Genomic DNA, 18039 nt, shown 5'->3' on the forward strand with positions numbered 1-18039 from the left:
ACATGCAAGTCATTTTAGCTATGTAGGAAATAAAAATCTAGCAGTCAAATTCTTATTCTGGAAGAACTCAAGGGTTCTGCCATAAATTTCTAAGCATGTGCCTTGAAAGGCACATGGTATGTAGGTGATTGTAGTCCTGCTTCTCTCATTCTATTCACTGTCTGATGTTACAAAGCTCAGTTCTTGGTTCCAAGGCACTGCACAAACCATTTTGTTGAAGCGGTAGTTACCAAGCAAAAAGGCAAGGGGGGAAACCAGTATCAGCTGCTGAAAATAGGTCTTAAATCATCAGGAAAACAAAAAGGAAGCAAGGTTTGGCATCTGCCCTGCCACTTGCTGAGTCTACAATGTATGGGCCTTTAAATGTGCACCAAGTACAAAATACAGGAGGTTTTTCTTGCAGTGCTGAAGAATAAATGCAGTTCTAAACAACAGGAAGTAAAGCAAGCATTTCATTGCAAAATACACATTACAAGTCTAACATTATTTGTGTCTACAGCTCCCTGTGTTTCTCCTGTCACCAGAAAGGGTGAAGAATTAATGCTTCGTGCTGCAGCTGCCCACAGTGAAAACTGATCCTTGGGGTACCTCTGTTTTCATCCAACTCTAGTTAAACCCTAATGATGCTTTTTCTGTCCCTGGGGATGGCAAAGCAGTACTAGGGAGCAGCAAATCTTACACTGTCAGGGGTTTCTGTTCCACTGCTGCTCCATTTCAAGCCCTTGATTTGGGTGGGGCGAGTACTTTGTGAGCCTTCAAGCCTGCCAGCAATCAGGGTACATTTTATTTCCTCGTTGTTTGTTTGACATGGTTCAAGCTGATCCTAATTTGACATCCTGTTTCCCTTATTCCACTGTCCCTTTCAGCAAAATTTTTTCAGTACTCATTTAAAAACCAGAGCTGTTGAGGTTCCTTGTGTCTTTCACAGGGGATGTAGCACTGGTGCAAGAGCAGCAGCTCGAGGTTGGAGCCGTGCGTTTCTCCTCTGAACTGCAGCATCAGCAGCAGCCCAAGTGTCACACAGCCCTCCCAGCACAGCTCACTTGAGCTGTGTGTGACAGCTTGGGGTGACAAAAGCCCAGACCCATTCTTCACTTTTCCCCAGGGCAGCAGCAAAAAGGTCTCTGCTGGCTCAGGTGCTGTGTGATCCCGGCTGCAGGAGGTAACAGGCTTTGGTTGCTCATCAGCAGGGACCAGGCTCGTTTGTGTGCCCCACACAGGAGCTGTGCCAGGGGCAATGCCACCCTGCTGATGCTGCTGAAGCCAGGCCTTTCCTCTTGCTGCCTCGATAGGCCAAGGCAGCTGCAAAATCCAGCTGCAATTCAAGCACAGCCCTGCCAGCTGGGGGTGATTTCTTGTGTGTTTTGGCCAACTGAACCTGCTCTCTGATGAAACAGACACTATTGGCAGGCTGTGTTTCCTAGACTTCCTGCACTCAGCTCCCTGTCCCTTGTATCCAGTGGCTGCTGTGTCTCAAGGCACCCGTTTTCCTCTTGCCTATAGGGGAGCTCTCAGGCAGCTCACAGGTGAGCCAGAAAAGAGAATGGCATCTGCTGCTTTCAGCAAGAAAGAGATGAGTTTGGGTGAATGAGTTTGGACTGTGAGAATTTGGCTTGTGTTCCTCAGAGCTCCCACGGCCCTGGGAGCCAAGAAGAAATGACAGCTTCTGTCTAATGGGGTCAGATAGTAAATGGAGCCATTTCCACACGGTGCTGGCTGGGATATAATTATACACTGGGCCATGGCATGTCTGGTCCTAATAGCACCCGGGACTCTTGGTGTGACTCAGCTGCTGCTTGGGGCTAATTATGGGCAGGTTACACAAAAAACCCCCACAAATTGATCTCTGCCTTCCTCTCCTCCAGTGGATGGGTGTTCAGCAACAACCTGGATTGCTCATACAAAGCTCGTACAAAAATGGTAAATGCCTGCTTGTGAGGAAAAGGCTTTTCAAAGCAAGGCTGCAAAGAACACTCAGAGGTACCTGGTTTGAAGAGGAGGTGGTTTCAGGACATTGCTTGGGCAAATCTGATTCCCTGTCTCTGGCATTACCCATTGCTGGAGTACTTTATAAGAGAGATTCAAAAATAACCTAATCACTTGGTTTGTCATGCTTGTGGGTGGCAGGACTATTTCTTCTGCATTTGTCATGACCATTTTGTCGAATTGGGCATTATTTTTATTGTGGTGCTTTAGAAATGGATCATGGGTCACGGCTCTTTTCAGAAATGAACGGTGTATTCATGTGCCATTCCCTCCTGTGATATACTGTTGCAAAAGGGTTCCCACATTAGCTATACTGTGTGAAGTGTTTATGTTCTCTGCTCCTGAGATACTTTGGAGCAGGTCCAAGAATCAGGGAAGTTAATTCAGGGCAAACACTTAGAAGGTGATGGAGGTTACCAGCATCACTTTGTATAGACCCCTATGTTTGCTAAGACCTTGTACTGATTTTTGAGCCTATACCTTAAAGAAACATCAGAAGTATCTCCCCGTGTCTAGTGTTACATACACAGAATTAGGGAAGTTACAAGGAGCTGTTGAAATGGATTTGCAGGCAGTTTCACGACTGCTTCCTGCCAGGTCTATTGGATTGTATTTATGGGGAAGAGTTACCAAAAATTCTGCCTTGAGAAGTGACACCATCAAGTGCACAAATCTCCAGGATAGCAAGCCCTCAGCAGAGAGAATTTCCATGAGAACGCGCGATCCCACAGTGGAAGTGGTGCCCCCCAGAGGCTGGGGCTTCTCCCTGGAGGCTGATGAGCCAGGAGCAGGCAAAGCCATGTTGGTCCTATCCAGCAACTGGTGCTAGTCCTGCTTCAAGCAAAATGTGGAACTAAATGACCTCAAGACAAATCTTTCAGGCAACTTGGATGTGGTTTTCTTAATTTTTTTAACGCCTGTGATACAGATCTAAGCACAAGCTATCTCCTTTAAAGATTGTTCAGAGGCAATAGTACTTGGAAACAAAACGAAGAGCATAAGTGGTGAGATTTCATAAGTGTATTGTTTCTAACCATTTTTAGATCTTAGAAGGGCAAACCATAAAATTTAAATAAATTCAGTACTTTTTTAGTCATTCACTTGTGTTAGTAGGCATGGCTGCAAAAATGTGGCTGATATTTGTCCAACACAATGCTCTTAAGTAACTGCCTTAGCTAATTCTGAGCAGAGCAGCTCAGGTACTTGTTGATGCACTATAAATGTATTGCATCATCCCTTCATATTTATGAAAGCTACCTTGATGTTGCTTTGAAGAAAAACCGTGTTTGGATTGAAAGTAGGCTGGGCTCTGGTGCCAGTGCTCCATGTATACAAACAAGATGCTTCTTCAGGGAGGAGCTAGGGCTGGAAACTGGTCCAACCTGCGTTGAATTCTGGTTATTTAGACTACTTAAAGAGCAGTTCACAAACAGGAAAGAGTTAAAACCGAGTGAAATGAGCTGCTTTGTGGGCAAGGGTATCCGGGCCGACTGGCAATTGTGGCAAGAAGCCCTGTGCGTGCCAACCTGAGGGGCCTGTTTGCAGGGTAGTTGGCTTTTACATACTGACATCTTGCTATAGAAAAATAAGAATTGTTTTGAGGTTTGTCTTTGCACCTTGTCCTGCCACTCAAGATTAAATCTCTCAGACAAAACAAGCTGTTTGGGAGGCGGACCAAGAATGCCTTTACAGTGAAGAAAAATAAAAACACTCAGCCAACTGTGATTAACTATTGAATGCAAAACACTCCCTGGGTTTTGTTTATTTGTAGACTGTAGAAAAAAGCTCACAAACGATGCCATGCTTTCAGTGTGAAAACACTTCAGCCTCTGCGTCCCTCTGTTGCTGGGGGAAGGAAAGGATTTTGTCCAAGCTGGTTCAGGAGGGGGCTTTTTTTTTTTTTTTCATTTCTCCAAGCGTTGTTTATTTGTTTTTGCAAAGGCGATGTACCCGGTTTCCTCCCATTGTGCCTATTCCTGCCTCCCGCTGTTCGAACCTGAGCTGGACTTTGGCTCCCTCCCCTCTCCCTCCACTGGGCAGGACAGGCTGAGAGCACCAGCTCAGGCACAGTGCAGCCAGATGCAGTGACATACACAGCATCCCTCTGTCTTCCAAATGCTGTCCAGATGAGCACAGTTGTCATTATTTTTTTTCTTTTAATTAAAAAAAAGCTAAGAAAGTGCCTGTGAGCAATTGCTTATTGCTTGCAGGCAGCTGTGAGCATCCCCAAGCTTTGAGGCAGCCTCTGGAAATGCCAGTGAAGGAGCCCAAGCCCTTTGCAATGTGCTTCGTGTGTATTTACCTGTTCATGTCAGCAAATGACAAGGTGTGCAGGTGTACAGCCAAGTTCTGGGTTTCAGGGAAGGGACAGAAAGTGGGTGCTGGCAGCCAGAGAGGGAGGGAGCAGAGGCTTCCTGGCACTGTGCTGCTGTGGGCCTGGAACTGCACTGCTGGGTTTGTGTTTGTGCTGGAAGGGCTGAAGGTACCTGGAATTGTGCAGGATTGCTCTTCAAGGTCAAGGAAATGCAGAAAGTAAACAGTGTTAATTGGGAAAGAAAAACAGGATTATTAAGACTCCTTTGGCTCCAGTTTTCTAAATTGCAGGAGTCAAGGCGTTTGTATTTTGTCATTAACTTATTAGTGCATCTTTAAATGCAGTGCAGGACAGGTCTGTTGGGAATTTCAGCATTTAAAGCTGCACTTCCAGCAGCACACAGTCATAACTGAGCTCTCTAAAGGAAGGACCATACAGTGCAGCTTCTTAACATTGGTTATCACTTGAGTGCAGATTAAGCACAGGCTCTGCAGTGGTGCCTTCTGGCATCCCAGTACCACGCACTTCATGATGGAAGCAGAATCAGGGCTCCTCAGTCCCAACTGCCCAGGCTGAGTCTCCATCACTTAAGTAGTAAAACTGCAAAGGGGACTGTCCTAGCAGCAGAACAGTCAGAAACAGGCAATGAGATTTGGCCCAAATGGACTCAGACTTAGGAGCCAGTTGCCTTCTGTGAAACGTGAGCAGTTGTTTAATGCAGGATTAGGTGCTCCTTGGTACAGCCTTTTTCTCAGGCTTGGGCTAGAAAGCCGTAGGGTCCAGTTACTGCAGGTGTGATCATGTGATCAGGACACACCTGTATGCACAGATATGTCAGGGTTTGGGTATTTTTTGTTGGTTTTTGGTTTTTTTGGTTTTTTTTTTTCTAGGGCTATTTAGCTTATTTTGTTGACAGAAAATATGAAGCCAGTTCTGGCCACTCCCTGAAGTCACAGGGAACAGACTGCCAAATTAACTCTTCCCATCATTTTACTATGTGACTCTTTAAAGACAAACCAGGATCCAAACCCCAGTGCAGCAGTTTCTGTGTATGTGAGCAGCAGAACTGATAACATCTAATCAGCCTCTTTGCCAAGGCAAGACAGCAAGTAGCTCTTGCTTTATAACATTAAAAATGCTTTGTAGTTATATAGGACTTTTCATGTGAGGACATCAAAGTGCAGTACAGGTATTAATTAATTAATTAGGTTTCACAACACCCTTGTGAAGTATTTGTGTCCATTTTACAAACAAGGGACTGAGGCAGAAAGCAAGGATGTGATTTGTCCAGGTGCTCTGTGGCAGGACAGGAGCCAGGCCCAGCCGTGCTGCAGCCAGCAGTGCTCTGCCACCCTGTCTGGGGCAGGGGGAAATGGGTGGGAAATGGCTCCATCCTCAGCCTGAGCCTCTCCTGCCACGTCCCACTGGCATTGCCTGGGAGCAGATGTCCCAGAAGGGCAGTGCAGAGGCTCCTGCTGCCCTGGCTGTCTCTGCAGCCCCCTGGCCTGTGGAGCCCGAGCTGGCACATCCCATCCAGGAGGGCAGAGTGGGAATGGCACAAGGCTGCAGGTAGTGCCCTCCCTGAGAGACTCAGGCTTTTCACCCCACTCCATCACCAGCAAAGCCATGCCCTGAATCACCAAGTGTGAGATTTCAGTCCTTTAGAGTATTGCTAAGAGCTGGAAGGCTCTTGACACTGGTTGGGAATAGGCAGGGTGTCCCCTGGAGCTTGCCGTCAACCATGCAGGCATCACCCAGGGCCAGGATGCTGCTTCCCCTGCCTCTTGGGAGGCTCCAGCTGGTGCCGGTTGTGCTCAGCATCCACCTCCCAATCACCGGCAGGAATGGGCCCTGCAGGAGGCAGCAGTCCTTGCCAGTCTTGTCAAAAACAAGGAAGCAAAGAAGAAGCTGCCACCATGACTCTGACGTGGCTGAGAGGAGCCACCATGCAAGCAGAACTCCTAAGGATTTTCCTCCAGCTCCAAGCAAGGTGCCCAAACCCAATGGGAGAAGGACAGTGCTCAATGGCTCCACCTTCTGCAAAACCTCTTGGAGGGCAGCACAAGCATGCCTGGGAGAAATAGGTTTGGGTGAGGGCAGCACATGGGGCTGGGGCTGAGGGCAAGGGCCTGTTGGGCCTCTCTCCCAACAGGAGGAGGGTGGGGGAGAACTTGCATGCTGCTGCTCAGCCAGCCTGCTCCAGCAGCAAGGTATTCTGGCCTCTCAGGAAACTGCCCCAGAGCTCTTTGATCATCAGACAGAATAATGGAAAAAATTTGATTTAATAGAGGTCAAATTAACATAGATTCCATTGGCTAAATGGGAAAAATCTTAAAATAGAAGTTGTTCCTTAAAAAAATTAAGACCAGATGAGCCTTGTCCAACTGAGAAGCATGAAATGTTCTTCCTAGCATGTTGTGGTTATTTTGTAATAACCATGCATTACACTGATATGTAATTGCATGCAGGAAGAACAGGAGTAGTGTGTAGTGTAGAATTGCCAGACACCATCAGCTACCATGAAGCAAAGCCTATTCACAGTGGTCCATGTTTTTCTGATTCACCATTAATTCCCTTCCTTGTGTCATTTTGCTGAGCAAGACCTCTTTTTTCCTCCCCTCCAAATTTTGAGCCCATAACTTTGAAGGCATCTCATTTTTTCATTCACTCTACTTGAATCCTTAGTGCTTAAGGGACTACAGTTTGTAAATGAACTATGCCAGAAGACAACATAGTGTCAGCTTTCAGCTCTCCTTAACCTCATCCAAATTTTTTATGTTTTGACTGAACTGAAATGTGAAAATTCCTCTAAAAGCATCAAGAAAAAAAAAAAGGCAACAGATCCAGTTGGCCAAAGTATGGTCTTCAGGCCCCAGTTGAAATACAGCATTTAAGCACTTGCTTAACTTACTAATTGAAGTCAATGGGATTTCAAGCACTTTGCTGAAATAGGAGACTCCGTGGACAAGGTTTGTGCCAGTACATTTGTAATACAGAAATAAAGTGGTGCCAGGTTTATTTTGGCTCTGGGTTTCTTTGTGGTGGTGATTGACAAATCCACAGAATTGGACTAACACCAGAAAGGTTATAACTATAAGAGAAGTGATGACAAGAAATAATAAGTCTTGAACTGGCAAACACTTTAACTTGGGCAGACTGTAAACCTCTGTGTAAGGAAAGAAACAGGTCTGTTTATGCTGATAAATGCACTCTTTTCAGGAAGACCTCCAGTTAACCAGCAACTAATGTGCTGGGACAGCTAAAAATTTTGAAGCAAATCCTTTTGTAAGTGGTGTAACTACACCAAAGCTTTTGGAAACAGACAGGTTTACATCACACGATAGTCTAGTCATATAATCTTATAATCATTTTGAAAAAGAATCATTTCCTGGAGAAAAAGCTTTGTGCCTTTGCATTGCAGGCAATAGGACAGAGCTCAGCATGGTAAGGGATTTCGTGTCTGTTGCTGGAGGATGTCCAAACCTACCCCAGTAACCAATAAATCACTACCTAATTGAAAAGATTCACAGAAACAGATTACAACATCAAGGATGGAACCAGTACGGTAGGAATTAGACTGACAGTGTCCATACATAGGGTGTGGTATCAAAAGATGATCTTCCAGCCTGCCCCCACTTGCCCTTCTCCCTCCTCTTCCTCCTCCTGCCACTCCTTGCTGCCTGATCGCTCCCTTCATCCTCCTGCCGGCTCTAGTGCATACCTGGTCACATGGAGTTAGTTCAACTCACTGACCCAAAAAAAAAAAATTAAAAAAACTTGAAAAAAAACAAAGCAGCATTTTTCGGGTGGGTTCTTTTTTTCCCTGTTTTAGTGAGTTGACTCATTACAGCTCCCTCAGCCAATTCCAGTAGGGAGAGCGTGGCTGGCGGACACCCTGGTCCTACTGTGGATCCAGGCAGTTATTCTGGCTTTGGCCACCTCGAGATACCTTGACTGTGGCATGGCAATTTCCACTTTACTGACACAGGACGGCATGGACAAGTTATTGCCGGAACATCAAAGACCTGGAAAAAATTAATCAACAGCACCTCCGAGCTATTAGGCATAGACTGTAGTTAGATAAAATCATAAATAATGAAATCCCATAAGGTTGTTGCACAACAAGTATTGAAGCAAAGCTCATAAAACTCTTTTCCTGCTGCATTTGGGCCTTTTCCTTCCACAGAAGACATCATTTTCTAAAAGTGATTTTTTTTTTTTGTATTAGCAAACTCCTGCTGGGCAGAGGCGGGAAGGGCCCCAGCCCATGTGATGTCAGGATAAATATGTGGGAAGCCAATGCAGCAGAAAATCCAGCCAGAGGAATGTCTGGTGCAGAGCGAGTGGTGCAGGAGCAGGCTGGCTGCCTCTCCCACCATCCACAGTGCCTGTGAGGTGCTTGGCCTTGGGCTGGGTGGGAGGGCAGCATGGATCAGCTGCGCAGGTTCAACCCCAGGTGTGGCTCCAGCTCTCCCACCTCTGGGGGAATGCATCCCAAAACATGTGTTCCCTTCCCAAGGGCACACTGAGCAAGGTGAAATGGATGGGCCTGTCTATCTGATGCAGAAGCAATTAGCCTGGGCTTTAATGAAAGATTTTAGTATCTGAGTGTAGGAAACCTTAACAAAAGACCTTTGCATTAGACTCTGCAAATTTGTTGTAAGCAACAAGTAACAAGAGCAGATTTAGAGATAAAGATAATGAAAAACACTGCATTCTCTTGCCCAAAAGCCTATAAATCAAGACCTTGGCTCTTCTCTGCAGCAATGTGCTCAGATGTAATTGGAAACAGGCAGCACCGATCTGAAACACGCGATCGAGCTCGCTTTGCAATGGCTTGGGTGATGAGGCTTCTAGAACTAAAGCAGAGGCTCTCCCTTCCCAATTAGGTGGTCAATAACTGTGCCACCGTCCTGCCTGGCCATTTTATCTGAAGCTGCCCAGGGATCCTGCAGCAATGGAACTTGCCCTCCAGTCCTGTGGCTGAGGAGGCTCCTGTGGCCCACCACCCCCTGCACACTGGACAGGGGGCCTGGGTTGGCAGAGCCACAGGCACAGGGCCCTCTGCACGGGGAGGAGGAGGAGGAAGGGCTCCTCCAACCGCAGGCCTGAGCAGAGGCTGTGCAGTGCCACTGCTGTGCTAAGGGTGTTTCTTCCCCACAGCAGCACACCCACACCAGCTACCCTTCTGGGAGACCACCCCTGGCTTTGCTTCAGGGGGAGACATTCCCATCACCTCCAGCACAGCCATGCTGAGGATGCTCTGTGATGAAGAAGAGTCACCCACTTGGTTTCTTGGCTCTGGGCAGTGTTCATGGCACAGAGCCTCAGCTGTGGTGGCTCTGTTTGAACTCTGAGGCCAGCTGGCTGTCCAAAAGACAATTGCATGGGAAAGCTGTGCCGGCGTAAGACAAATCGTCAGTTTACCACCATCACACACCTTGTACAGATATTCTTCAGTTTAACTGCCACTGCTGTGTAAAGTGCTTATTTCAAAGCGAAAAGGCTGTTTTTATCCAGAACTGTCCAGAAGACGTCATAGTGCTGTAATTATATCAGCAATAAACAGTGAAGCTGCCACGGAGAGAGGAGCAAGCACAGCAAGGAGTTCTGCAGGGTGCTGGTGCCAAGCCATATCAAGGCAATAGAATTTATGGCCACTATTATCTGCGTGAGGTATATTTATGACTCCCCTCCCTCTTGCTCTGTTATCTTCAAATCTCACAATATTTGTATATTAATTCCCACAACATTCCTGTAGGTAAGGAAATTGCATACAAGAAGCCCAGTATTGGAGCCTCTTCATGCAACATGGAGCAGGGTTTGGAAGGTGGGGAAATGAGAGAAATTTTCAGCCGTTACAGGTACATCCATGAAAATTAACAAAATAATGTGATGTAAGTAGTTGGGCTATCTATAAGGTAAACAGCTAAATTCCTCTGGGTTGGGCTGTGCAAGGGTTCAGACTAGATAGATTATGACAGAGAGTCTTTATCACTTTAAAAATATACCTGAACTTGCTACCAAAGCAACCCTGATCTGAGACTACTTGATACTGGATGGTTGGAGGCATAGGAAAGGGAAAGTGTTCCAAGCACTGAGATTCATAACAGGAAGGGGAAATAATAAGCACATTTTTATAAATGAAGGTTTGATCATTTGAGGTTTCAAATAGTGTTTAAATTCTGTCCCTAATTCCTCAATATGTGATTTATTATGCATTGCTTTCAGAAACTACTAATCTCACATAAAACAGCAGAAGGTACTGCTAGAGGATACAGGATAAATGAAACAGCATTCCTTTTCTGTTACTGAGAAAACCCTCACACTGATACAGTGAGTTTATACTTTCATGGCATCTTTGCCTAAATTTTTTACTGTGACATAGATTGTATTGTATTCCAAAATGAAAATAACTTTTTTTTTCCCGTTCTTCAAATGTGATCTCCTAGGGGAGGACACCCTTGAACCAGTATGCACTTTGAGGCTTTTCTCTGCAGGAGGGTTTGCAGCCTGGCGACTGCAGCTAAGAATTTCTCCTTCCGTGCCTGCCCCTGAGTCCTGACACTTGCTCTTGGGCAAGTCTGGCCTCCACACTGTTCAATGACAATAATTATTCATACTTACTTTGGTGAGTTTAATTAATACTTGTAAAGCACTTTGAGATGCTTGGATGAAAGAGTCTGTTGACAGACAAAATGCTTTTATGGTGACTGTCAAATTAAGGTCCTCTGAGCTTCCTCAGCAACTGAAGAGTTAATTAGCTCATGCCAGGAACCTGCCAGCCTCAGCAGAGACAGAGTGCTGGGTTTGAAGGTGCCCATCCCTGGCCTTTCCTCACTGGGCAGCTTTGTTGAAGGAACTCCTTCCCTATTCACACTGCTTAGGAGATAATGACCTTGTAAAGTACACATGCACATTGCATCTTCCACCTGGTTGTGTTGTAACCATTTTCCTCTCCCTGGTGTGTATCCCACATCCCACCCGGTGGGGAGGTTGGTGTCAAGTTCCTGCTGCCAGACCTAGGCTGGGTCACTTTTCTTCCATGCTTGAAGGGCACAGCTCATCCCGTAGACAAGGACTTTTATCCACAGGTGAGAGCCTCCCCAGAGAAGCCCACGAGGCTGGTGCTGCAGCGACAGGCAGGGGACGAGTTGAGCTTTTCAGTGAAGGAGGTGCTGCCCAACTGCCAGCAGGAAGCCAGCTGCATTTCCTGGGCAGGTCCAAGCGTGGTAAGGCACACATGAGGGAGGCACCCATGAGTAACCCCTGCATTCGTCAGGCATGGCCTCGGGTCTCTGCATAAAACATAAGGGAACTCTGGGCCTCCCTTGGGGACCCCATCCTTGAACATCATGTGGGGAATCAGAAATTATTTTAGCAAAGGGGAACTTAGTCATGGTTTTGGTCAGACACCACAGCTGTACTCTCAAAGCTGAAATGAGCAAAAGGCCACGACATAGTTTCCCTTTGCCACCTTTGCCCTTCCCCACATCATCACAGTTTCAGGTGGGCAGCACTCGGGACTGGTGCCTGCAGACCCCACTCACTGTGGCTCACACAAGGCTAAGAAAGCTCATCATAAGCTGCTGTATGGGCAAAACCTCACACCTGGAGGAGTCACAGCATTGTGCTTGTACTTGTTCAGCTCAACAAGGGTCTGCACAGGGAGAAAGCATTAAAGCCTTGGGATGACTTGTGAGAAAAGAGGAGCTGTCCTTGCCAGGACAACCACAGACAGGACAAAATCCAGGGTGGGCAGCAGCAGCTGGGCTCCCTGATTCACAGCTCATCTCCATGTCAGCATCAGCACCCTTCACAGCAGCGCTGGCAGCCTGGCTAGGCTGCACTGCCCCATGCCCCACAGCCTGTGTGAAGGGGAGGAGAGTGGCTGTGTTTGCACAGGTGATGGCAGTTGTTTACCTTCTGTGTCATTCTGTCTCTGAGCTGGTTGCTGGTTTCCTTTCTCTGCTCCTTCAGTGTGCACTAACACAGCCTGGCACTGTCTGTGTCCAGCACGACCAAGCCTGCCTGCCTCTTGCTTCACAGCTTTTGCAGGGCTGGTGTATGCCATGGCAGAGCATGGTGCCTGCTTCTCTTGCACACACCATGGATGTCCCAGCAATGTGTCCTCAGGGACATCTTCCAGCTGAGCACAGAAAGAGGCACTAAAAGGCAGTTTTTTGGAGACATTTCATTCCTGTTGCTCTCCAAAAGTATTTAAGAACATAAAGTGTGAATCAGGTACTCAAAGTCCTTCTTTCTGACCAGCCCTCACCTGAGAAAAATCCCCAAACAAAATCAATGGTTCCTTTCCCTGGGTGGGAAATACTGCAGTTTGACTCATGGGATTTTAGAGAGCACTTCAAATGCATGTGTTTACCAAAAGGCAGCATCTTCTGCCCCAGCTCTTTGCCCTTTGAAGCAGCCTGGGGAAGGGAATGTGAAGGTTTCTTAGAACATTAAAAGTAGTAGTGAAAGTCACAGGGCCTTTTTCCTTTATAGAATCGAAGCTGAATTTGAGCAATAACCCTTCTGATGTCTCCAGGGGGAGGAGATGTGACGTCTTGAGGTAAACCACACATCCCGTAACTACCACTGTGCCATTCGTGAGCGCTGCCTCGCTACACAAGTGGCAGAGTTGCTTTTCAGCAAAAGTCACCACGGTTTTGGAGGGGAACAGTTCCAGTCAGAGAAAGACCGGGTGGCGGGGAGAAAGAAAACCCGACCGCAATAAAGCAGCATTGAACCTGAAAGGAAAAAGACGTCAGCATCTCCGGCAGGGGCTCTCCTTTTTTTCCTGGTATATCCGTGAACCATAATTATGTGGAAAGAAGTCGTGGGTGGGATTGGCTTACTTACTGACGATGAACTTTAGAACTTCATGCCGTTACGTTGTGAGGGAAGGAGGTTTGGTTCACCCGCCCCGTGGGACCTGCGAGCCCAAGGAGGTGGCTCAGAGACGGGCACGCACCTGCACGTGCTCATTAGCTCTCATCCAAGTGATGGGGTCGGGGCAGAACCGGGAGTGAGGGCGCTGCCTTCCAGCTGGCTGAGCCAAGGGGTGGTGAAAATTCAGGAGCAGATAGTCAAGGAGAGCAGAGGAAAAACCTAGGTGCTGTATGAGTTAAGCTGCATCTCATTTTCTTAACCAAGAGACCTTGGAAGGGTGCAAAGCTCAGGCAAATGACAATTTGAAGTTCCCGAGCTCCTCAGTGATTCAAAGGTGTGCAGGGACCTAAGGAGGAGAACCTGAGGGAATGCTGGTGCTGAGGGCTGCAGGTGAAGACTGGAGGACCCTTTCTGCAGAGTTTGTGCTCTGCAGAATTTGAGGTGAACAGTGCAGTTTGTTGAAATCCTAAGTTCCTCTGAAGTTACCTGGGTGGGACACACAAGAAGGAAACTGGAGCCAGCTGGAGGGAGTTGGAAGATCTTGAGCACCTTGGGGTTGAGCCTGGAGGCAGATGCAGTGCTGCCCCAGACCTCCCAGGTTCAAAGGTCAGGAAGGTGGCTGCTGTGAGCCCAGCTGAGGGATGGACCTCAGGAGGGCTTCTCAACCCCTTGCTAGGTCATCTCCACCCCCCACCAGTCTAAATAAACATTACCATAACAGTGAGGTGGCCGAGGAATGACTGTAGGCAAGGTCTCGGGTGTGCACCTGGTCTCTCTCTGAGTCTGTGACTGAAATAGAAGTCCTGGTATATATCTGCAGGTATATACCTAACAGGTATACCTCCTGACTGAGGACTGAGGTGTGCTGTCCAAGTTAATTAAAAATACACAGCTCTGGAATGGCATGAATTAGGTCTTTGCTGAGGAAGCATTTACCACCACTGGCTGCACTAGAGGTTGCATTTTGGTTCTTAGGGGTAGCATTTTGCTAATTATCTCTTCTGATCTACAAGTTTTCATCCATTGCTGTCCTTTCTCATCACTGTTCTTCAAACAAGCTGGCAGGGGAAAAATGTGACCATTCATTACACTGATACAAATCCAATTCTTGTCAGCATGTCTCTGGTGGAGCAGCATGGGGATCACCTTTTACCTGTCTCTAAAATCTAGGATAACCTAGATTATAATATTTCTAACATTACAGCACTCAGTGGTGTTCCCTGACACAGTTCTCCTGTCTGCAGTCACCAAGCCCTGCAAGGACATGCCAGGAGGGACACACCATTGGCACTGCCAGGTGTTCCTGCTACTTCTTGACCCACAGCCACCCAGCCACCGGCAGCGGGACTGCTTGCTCCGCTGGCAAACACATCCATGTGTCTGATATGCTAATGCCCGTGTTTACAGGCTCCCCGGGCCAGCAAGTGCGGGGATGTTTAGGTGGCTGAACCTCCTCCTGTTGTTTTAAGGATTCTGGCAAACAGTCAAGAACAAAAGCTAAGACAGCCAGTTCCCGTTTGCGGGCACGTCCCTACATTTCAGTGTGGCAAACCTTGTGATTTAGCAAGCAAGAGCCTTCTGCCCCAGGGCTGTTAAAAGCTGCGCTTTTTAAAAGAAAAAAAAAAAAAAACAAAAAAAAACCATACCTGTCAAGACTTCCAAGAATATTAGAAAAACACCAGCATGGATGGGCTGCAAGACTGGGACCAGGCTTTCACCAGTGTCTCCACAGAGGGGTACTTGCAGGCTGTGAGGCTTTGTGAAAAGCTCCTGTGAGCTTTTTGTTCAGTCCTTAGACAAGTTTGTCCTTAAGGAGAAAGGAAGAAACTACCAGAGGGCTTTTGCTATCCTCCTGAATAATGTTTCTTTCTGATACCATTTGCTGCTTGTCTCCCCAAAAGTGAGTACCCCAATGTCTGAAGTGGAAAATCTTGGCTCACAGGACAGAGTTCTGTGGAAAGGTGGAAAAGGACATGTTTAATCAATCTAATGTGATACTTTCCACTCCTGCAAGCAGTGGCCATGGCTGGTGGGAACCTGAGCCTGATGTGCTGTGCCTCCTGCCCAGGACTGGCCCCCGGCATGGACTGAGCAGGTTCCCAAACACCAGGTCCCCATGGGCTCACAGCTGGGCACATGTGCATGTAGGTGTGCATGTAGGTGTGCATGCAGGTGTGCACATGCGTGTGTGTGCATGCTTGTGCCCTCCACACAAGTCCCACAAGGTGTTTGTGTCAAGGCAGATCCCCTGTCCAGTTGGTTCCTTGGTCCCAGGGCTGCACCAGGCTGGCAAGGAGCAGCCATGGGAAAACTGGCAGTGCCTCTGAAAACTGACAGTGGTCCCAAGCTGCCTCTGGAGGATGCAGCCATCAGCTGGTGAGGACCAAACCTCCATGGTTGCTACAGTTTCCCGCACAGGGTCACAAGCCCAAAGGCAACGTGCCTTCTGTCATGAGTGGTGGCATCGTTGCATGGAAGGAGAGCAACCTACCACTTCTCTGGGATGCTGGATGCAGCAGAGATGTGGCTGGGGTGGTCTTGGACACCTCACAATGTCACAGTTAGCTGTCCTTGGAGACAGCCTGGAGGCCCTTGCACCCACCTGGGTGATCTCTGCCTGTCCTTTTCCTGCAGCTGCTGGGTCTTTCTGCTTCCTCCTCCCAGCCCCAGCCTCGGGCATCCCGGCTTGTCGCAGCCTGTGCCGGAGCTGCTGCTGGATGCCGAAGGGCAGCAGTGCCTGAGCACAGGGGACCTGGCCCTTACAGCTCCTTCTTGGCTGTCATTTCATGTACAGCCAGCACCGGGGCCAGCTCTGGCAGCGAAGTGGAGAGATTGGCGCTGAGTTGTGCGTGTCAAAATGAGTATCCATTTAAAAAACCCCAAACAGAGGGAGTCTCCCTGAATCTGTGCACGATGGTGTTGGTAGGAGAGATCTGTGGCATGGCACCCGGCTGCAGGGCTGGTACACAAAGCCAGGCAGCAATCTTCTTCTCTGTTTTACAAATAGGTATTGCCTTTGGGAGCAGGATCAGTTCTAACATACTTATTGCGAGAATGAAAGACAAAAAAGCAGAGTCCTCTGCCAAGAGCAAGTGAAATGGGCATGCTTTCTAAAGAACAACCACAAGACTGATTACCTTTCCAAGTAATTAAACGTTGTGAAAGGTTGTTAACGTGCCGATAATAGACAGCTTTGCAAACCGCCAGCACAGCATGATCTGACAGAGGAGGGCCCCGAGCAGGGTCGGGCCTCCTCCGCCTCGGGGCTCCGCAGCCCTCAGGGCTGGATGCGCCCGCAGGGCCCGGTCTGACCCAGCCAGGCCGGGAATGGCCCCGAACTCCTCCCCGTGCCCGAAAGGCTGCAGGGCTGACCCTGCCGGGCAGAGGGGCTGCCAGGACACAGCTGCCCGCCCCAGCCCGGCCGGGGGCACGGCAGCAGTGTCTGCTGGCAGTCCAGGGCCCGTCCCCGCCGGCCCGGGCCTGGCTGGCCGGTGGTGTTTCTCTGGGAACGGGCTCTGTCCGCCGGCAGCGCCTCCCGCTCCGGACCTGCTGGTGTTTAACGCGTGTCATTGGGCCCGCTGTGGGAGCAGGGTTACTGAGGGGTGGGATGCATTTTCCTGAGGCTTTATGGGCACTGATGCATCAAAACTGCACCCACCAAACATTCCCACCGCTGACCCCCACCCTTTAGCCGGCTCCCAAAAGTTTCCCTGAGTGTTTATCCCAGCTTCGCTCTACAGTTTTGGGACTGCTCTTCTCTTGTATCGCATCTCTCTCTAACACCCTTTCCCTGCAGCCCGGGACAGCATTTGCTGATCCCAGCTCCTGAGGAGCTCCTGAATTTCTGTCATGACCCCAGGATCAAATCTTAGCCAGAGGGATGGTAGGTGAGCACTTGTTCAGAGCAAGCACCTCCTGGTCCTGCCCTGAGACCTCAGGTGGAAAAAAAAAATCTGCTTTTTCCTTGTCTTTCTGTACACAGTAGCAAGCGGAAAAAATGCAGAGGAAAGAAAAGTGCAGGGCATGGTGGAAAAATTCAATAATATCCTGGGTGGGAGCATCTTTGTAATCCTCCAGCATTAAAAATACTTGGTAGGTTTTCCTGGACTCGGTGTTGATGTAATGTCATCCATTACTTTAAAATAACTTTGACATAGCCTGCGTGTAACTCAAGCTTCTGGGTCGTTCTTGAGAGGAAAGATGGGTGCTAATGTCCTTAGAAATAATTTGATGGGTGAAGGTGTGGGTGTTAACGTCTTTGAAATGGCTCTTAATGTCTCCACTGACTTTGGGCAGCAGGTTTGTTACCAGGACCAAACAGCTTGGCTCCTGAGACTAACAAGGGTCTGCACAAGGCTGAATTCCTGAATTTTGGGGTAAAATAGTAGTTTAAGGGGGGAATACGTGGCAGGTGGTTTGGGAAGGCTGTACCTTCCTAGTACCTCGGCCAATGGGGAAAGGAAGAGGGCAACATACGGCCAGGAATTAGGATAAAGGGAGGCTGCGCCCTCCGAAACCTCGAGAGAGAAAAGCCTGCGGATCTGTACGCCGGTGGCCTCTCCCTTTATTCGAATAAAAATTGAAGGACTCTGTCTCTTTTTTGGACATAAACCTCCGGCGTTTGTGGATTTTCCTGACATTCTGCTGCTTTCAAAAACCCCATTCTGCATTTCTGAGCACACCGGGAGTTGATTACAGGAGATGTTTAGGATTTTATGGTAACTGCATAATAGCAATCTCCACCTCACATCCCAGAGAATCTGAGGAGTACTGCTGGTACTTAAGTGTTATCAGACTCCAGGCAGCCACTCTGCAGCGGGAGCACCGCTTCAGCTTCGTGATGTCAC

The sequence above is a fragment of the Zonotrichia leucophrys genome, chromosome 3 (genome assembly GCF_028769735.1).
Source record: "Zonotrichia leucophrys gambelii isolate GWCS_2022_RI chromosome 3, RI_Zleu_2.0, whole genome shotgun sequence".
Taxonomy (NCBI): Eukaryota; Metazoa; Chordata; class Aves; order Passeriformes; family Passerellidae; genus Zonotrichia; species Zonotrichia leucophrys.